We start from the raw sequence: 6205 nt of genomic DNA on the forward strand, positions 1-6205 counted from the left end.
ATATTTTTTAAGAATTTACTATGTGCTAAGCAGTATTCCAGACACTGGAAATAAAGTATGATGATTCAAACAGAAAATATCTGTGCCCTCATGAAGTTAGGTTCTTGTTAGTGAGGACACACAACAAAGAAAATAAGTAAAACAAATTACAGTCATGTGCTACACAGCAATGTTATAGTCAATGATGGACCACATATAGGACAATGGTTCCATAAGATTATATTGTATTTTCACTGTACCTTTTCTGTGTTTCTTTCTTTCTTTTTTTTTAGACAAGTTCTCACTCTGTTGCCCAAACTGGAGTGCAGTGGCGCGATCACTGCAGCCTCTACGTCTTGTGTTCAAGTAATCCTCCCACTTCAGCCTCCCAAGTAGCTGGGACTACAGCTATGTGCCACCACACCTGGCTAATTTTTGTATTTTTTGTAGAGATGGGGTTTAGTCATGTTGCCTGGGCTGGTCTTGAACTTCTGGGTTCAAGTGATCCTCCTGCCTTGGCCTCCCAAAGTGGTGGGATTACAGGTGTGAGCCACCACACCTAGCCCTTTTCTGTGTTTAAATATGTTTAGATTCACAAATACTTACCATTGTGTTACAATTACCTACAGCATGAAGTACAGTATGCTACGCAGGTTTGTAGCCTAGGGGCAATGGACTATATACCATAGGACTATAGCCTAGGTGTGTAGTAGGCTAGACAATCTAGGTTTGTGTACATGAACTCTATAATGTCTGCACAGGGATGAAATTGGCTAATGATGCATTTCTCAGAAAGTATCTCCATCTGTAAGTGACACATGACTGTATATCATATGTTTTAATATGGAGAAAAATAAAGCAGTGAGAGAGAAAAAGAAGTTTGTGTAATTGTGTGTGTTAAGTCTTAGAAAATGAAGACAATGGTTTCACTGAATCGGTGACTTTTGGGCAAATACTGAAGGAGGTGAGGAAGTATCCATGGCAACATCTAGGAAAGCATTCCAGGAACCCCAACGAGGCCAGAAGGCTGCAGCGGCAGAAGGCCTGCAGCGGCACTGGCGAGGGAGGGAATGGAAGAAGAGCCAGAAGGCAGCAGGAGCCCGCTCACTGAGGGTCCTTCAGCCATGCTAAGGACTTTGGCTTTACACTGGGAGAAATGGGGAGGTATGGGGAGGTTCTGAGTTAGAGGAATGACATACGCTGGCTTTGGTTGTAGCAGGATCGGCCTGGCTGCTATGGTGAGGACACATGAAAGGGGGCAAGGGAGAAGGAGGGAGACCAGTTAGGAGGCTAATGCGTTAATCCAGTGGGGAGAAGATAGGGACTTGGGCCAGGGTGGCAGCTGTGGAGGTGGTAGGAAAAGATTAGATTCTGCATGTATTTTGAAGGTAGAACCAAGAGGCTTTTCTAATGTCTTGAATATGGAATGTGGGAAAAAGGAGTCATGGTTGATTCCAAGGTTTTGGTCAGAGCAAAAGGAAAAGTAGATGCCATTAATGAGATGGCAAGAAGGGTGGGAGGAGGAGGTTTGAGGCTGAGATCAGGAGTTCAGTTTTGAACATATTGAATTGGAGGTGCCTATTTGGCATTCATGTTGAAATATCAAGTAGGCAGTTCAATATTCAATTCTGCCAAGTGCAAGTTCAAAAGCGAAGTTTAGGCTGGAGGTACACATTTGGGAATAATCAGTATACAGATGACATTTACAGTCAGGAGTTTAGATGAGATCATTTTCTCATGCAATTCTTAAAACACCAGCATGAGGTAGATATTATTTTAATCCCCATTTTAGATATAAAGAGATAGGCTGGAGAGGTTTAAATAGTTCACTCTAAGTCATTCAGTTAGTAACTGTAGGGACTCCAATGTTCATTCTTATCTCTAAGAGATAGTTTTCAAATTGGGCTCTGTGACAATCCTAAAAGAAAGGAAGGTTCAGTTTAAGGGGACTGTCTCTGATTTCCATCTGTACATATTTGTTGGGGTTTTATGTATGATTTTATTTGAAAAAAAAAAAAAGTATTTATGCTGAGTGAGGTGACTCACGTCTCTAATCCCAGCAACTTGGGAGGCTGAGACAGGAGGACTGCTTGAGCCTAGGAGTTCAAGACCAGCCTGGGCAACAAAGCAAGACCCTGTCTCTACAAAAAGAAAGAAAGAAAGAGAGAGAGGCCAGGTGCAGTGGCTCATGCCTGTAATCCCAGCACTTTGGGAGGCCAAGGTGGGCAGATCACTTGAGGTCAGGAGTTGGAGACCAGACTGGCCAACATGGTGAAACCCCGTCTCTACTAAAACTACAAAAATTAGCCAGGCATGGTGGCACGTGCCTGTAATCCCAGCTACTGATTCTGAGCTTTTTGAAGATAGAAACTCTAATTAATCTCTGTGTTTGCAGCAACTAGCCTGTGCCTGCACATAGATGTTCAACAAATGTTTGATGACTGTCTGAATAATACATATTAATTGGAACAACTATAAAAATGTTAAATGTTACCTTCTCCATGGAAGAGATAGTTCAGTATAAAGCATGAAATCCAAAATCCCATCACAATTAATAACACGATAATCTTGTAAAATGAGAGCACAAGTCTAAGTATGTCAGATATCAGATCTTGGGGATATAATCAATGAACGAGGCAGCGTACATCAACAACAACAATAACCAAATGGGCAAAGACATGAAGGCAACTCACACAGAAGAAATAAAAATGCTCTATAAACACTTTGAAAAAGATCAACTACTTTAGTAATCACAGAGTTGTGAGTGAAACCACATATTGTTCTTGCCTATGTGTCAAAGTTTTAAAAATAGTATCTCTTCATATTGGCCAAGGTCTGAGAAAGAGGCTCTCATGCACTGCTATTAGCAATGTGTAGCTTTCTGTAGGGTAATTTGAGAAAATGAATCCAAAACCTTTAAAATGTGCATACCACCATACTCCACCCTCCATACCTACCCTCCAATCCCTGGAAATGTACATGCACATACAAAGACATTCTGCTTCTAGGATTTTTCCTACAGAAATATTCACAGATATGCCCAATGATACAAATCTATTCATGGCCGTGCTGCTTGTGAGAAGGAAAAAATGCAAATATTGAAATCCATGATAGGATTAATTAAATTGCAGTACATACATATGATAAAAACCTATGCAGCCAAAAAACATCAATATATTGAAAGAAGCATTAATGACATGGGAAAATATTAAGTGAAAAAAGTAGATTTTACAAAAGAAGTATAGTATAACCTCTGCCTCCCAGGTTCAAGCAATTCTCATGCCTCCCTCACCCTCCTGAGTAGCTGGGATTGATTATAGGTGTGTGCTACCAAGCCCAGCTAATTTTTTTTGTATTTTTAGTAGAGATGGGGTTTCACCATGTTGGCCAGGCTGGTCTCGAACTCCTGACCTCAAGTGATCCACCTGCCTTGGCCTCCCAAAGTGCTGGGATTACAGGCATGAGCCACCATTCCTGGCCTGATTAATTTCTAAAGTTAAAAATTAGTTACTGTATGCCAGCACCTATATTAAATGTGTTGCATAGTCTCTAAATTATACATTAACCCTAAGAAATAGGTGTTACCATTGATACAGGGCAAATGAGCCCCAAAGTGGAGCTTAGTCCACGAGGGTTCTTGGCTTTGCCCTGGAAAGAAGGGCAAAGGGCAAGCCAGAGATAGAATAAAACAGCTTTATCGAAAAGGCAGTGTTACGCTCCAGTGTTGTTAGAGTTGTGACTGCTCCTGCAGAGCAAGGCCACCTGGTGGGCAGGGAGCAGCATTACTTATATTCTTATATAGTTTTGATGATAAGTACATGAAAATGTTTTTGTAACGTTACCTCACATAGTCAACTTTTTATGTTGTTGAACAGCATTAATAATTTCTTTTTCTTTTTTTTTTTTTTTTGAGACAGAGTCTTGGTCTGTCACCCAGGCTGGAGTTCAGTGGCGCGATCTCAGCTCACTGCAAGCTCTACCTCCCAGGTTCACGCCATTCTCCTGCCTCAGACTCCCAAGTAGCTGGGACTACAGGCACCCGCCACCACGCCTGGCTAATTTTTTGTATTTTTAGTAGAGACAGGGTTTCGCAGTGTTAGCCAGGATGGTCTCGATCTCCTGACCTCGTGATCTACCCGCCTCGGCCTCCCAAAGTGCTAGGATTACAGGTGTGAGCCACCGTGACTGGCCAGCATTAATAATTTCTAATGGTTGCACCTAACACCAGGTCTGACAAGTAACTCTAATGTTAGTTCACCCGATGTACAAAAATTACAAATGTTTACTGAGTGCTTACAGTGTGGTATATTGGGGACATTTCAATGAATAAGACAAACAAGGTCCCACTTATCATGAAGTCTCCATTCTCGCAAGGGAAGACAGAGAATTTTTAAATCCATGAGAAAGGTATTAGGATTATACCTATTTGAGTATTTGAGCCACCGAGAGGTCAGGGAACTTTCCCAAGATCACCCAACTGGTAGGCAGGTGTTACAGCAGATTCCAACCCTGGCAAGCTGTCGTCATGATAGCGTTCTTAGTTCCTGCTCCAGGGGCACCCAGAGGGTGGAGGGTGTACTTTGAGTTGGAGGAAACATTAGGGTGAGGCCAGATGATAAAAATCAGGTAGAGGCATTAAACAATTTAGCAAAGAAATCCGGGAAGAGGGAGAGGCAGCCCTTGTGATATGGTATATCGGGGATATTTCAATGAATAAGACAAACAAGGTCCCACTTACCATGAAATCTCCATTCGCAGGGGAAGACAGAAAATTTTGAAATGCATGAGAAAGGTATTATGATTATCCCTGAGTGAGCCACAGAGAGGTCAGGGAACTTGCCCAAGATCACCCAACTGATAGGTGTTAAAGCAGATTCCAACCCTGGCAAGCTGTGGCTGTGACTGGCATTCACAGCTCCTGCTCCACTGGCACCCACCAAGTGCTCTGTGAATTCAGAGGACAGGTCAGTTAGAGCTGGAATAGTTGTATTCATTTACTTTTTAAACCCTGTAGCTCCCATCCTATCTCCACCCCCATCATGAAATTGTGGTAGATAATTGTCCACAGTTTAAAAAGTTCTTTCACAAGATTTCTATTGAAAAACTCACAGTGACTTTGAAGCAGAAGCGTAGGGCAAGGGCCCTCCTCACTGAATAAATTCCCAAGGCAATGCTGGTCATTTCAACTATCACAAACTCCTGGCAATGTAATAATCTACTTCATCATTTTTTCTTTTCTAAAAATCTGTTCCTTACCCATTTATATTATTTTTTCAGCGTTTTCTACTGGGAGAAGGGAGGAAAAATGAAAAAGAACTAAAATAATTCAATTATGTTTAAGCAGCTTTTTGAGAATAAGCTTTTTGAGCATGTATGAATTAATGTTATGTTCTCTTGTCCCATGTATCACAAAAAAGCTGCAGGATTTTTAGTGATTTTAAAATATGTTCCATTTTTAATTTTCATAAACTAAGGAGAATGTTGTAAAGTTGAAGTACATTGTACTCACCCTTCTTTAATTGGAACCAGTGCAATGGGTTAAGATGTTTTAAGCATTTTAAAATATAGGGTCGTATCTATAAGAAATCAGAAATCAACATAGATTTAAACTGTCTATTCTGTTAAAATCAAAGCCAATCATATTTCCTCAAAAGTAGGGTACTATGTTCCTAATTCTTCTCCCCTTCAACTCACTGCTGCTATAGCAAAGTTACAGCTGCAACAACTGACCCAAGTCATTTTCAGTGGCTCAGTATTTGCTGAGTAAACAGTTAAATAATTTTTCCTATGCTTATCTGTGCCTGGCATACGTAACTGCTGTTAGCTGCATCATCATCTTCATCATCATCATGCAATTTTATATTTACTGCTGCCCACACCCACATATACAAATGACTGTCTGCCCTATAGCCTACTGTCTATGAGAGCAATTTAAATCAAGTAAGATATAGTTCAGGTTGCTAATATTAAGAGCTGAAGAGAAAAAAAAGCAAGGGGACAGAAGTATGGGTGGTATTTGTAGGTGATATTTTTGAAAATGGCTAAGAAAAGCCTCTTAGAGAAGGTGACATTTAAGAAAGGTTCTGCAGTGAAGGAGTAAGACATGATCTGGGGAGAACTTTCCAGACAAAGTGAACAGTAAATGCAAAGGCCCTGGGGTAGGAGTCTGCCCAGCCTGTTTAAGGAAGAGTGAGGCCAGTGGGGCTGCAGGTGTGAGTGTGAGAAG

The sequence above is a fragment of the Gorilla gorilla genome, chromosome 3, assembly GCF_029281585.2.
Source record: "Gorilla gorilla gorilla isolate KB3781 chromosome 3, NHGRI_mGorGor1-v2.1_pri, whole genome shotgun sequence".
Lineage (NCBI taxonomy): Eukaryota > Metazoa > Chordata > Mammalia > Primates > Hominidae > Gorilla > Gorilla gorilla.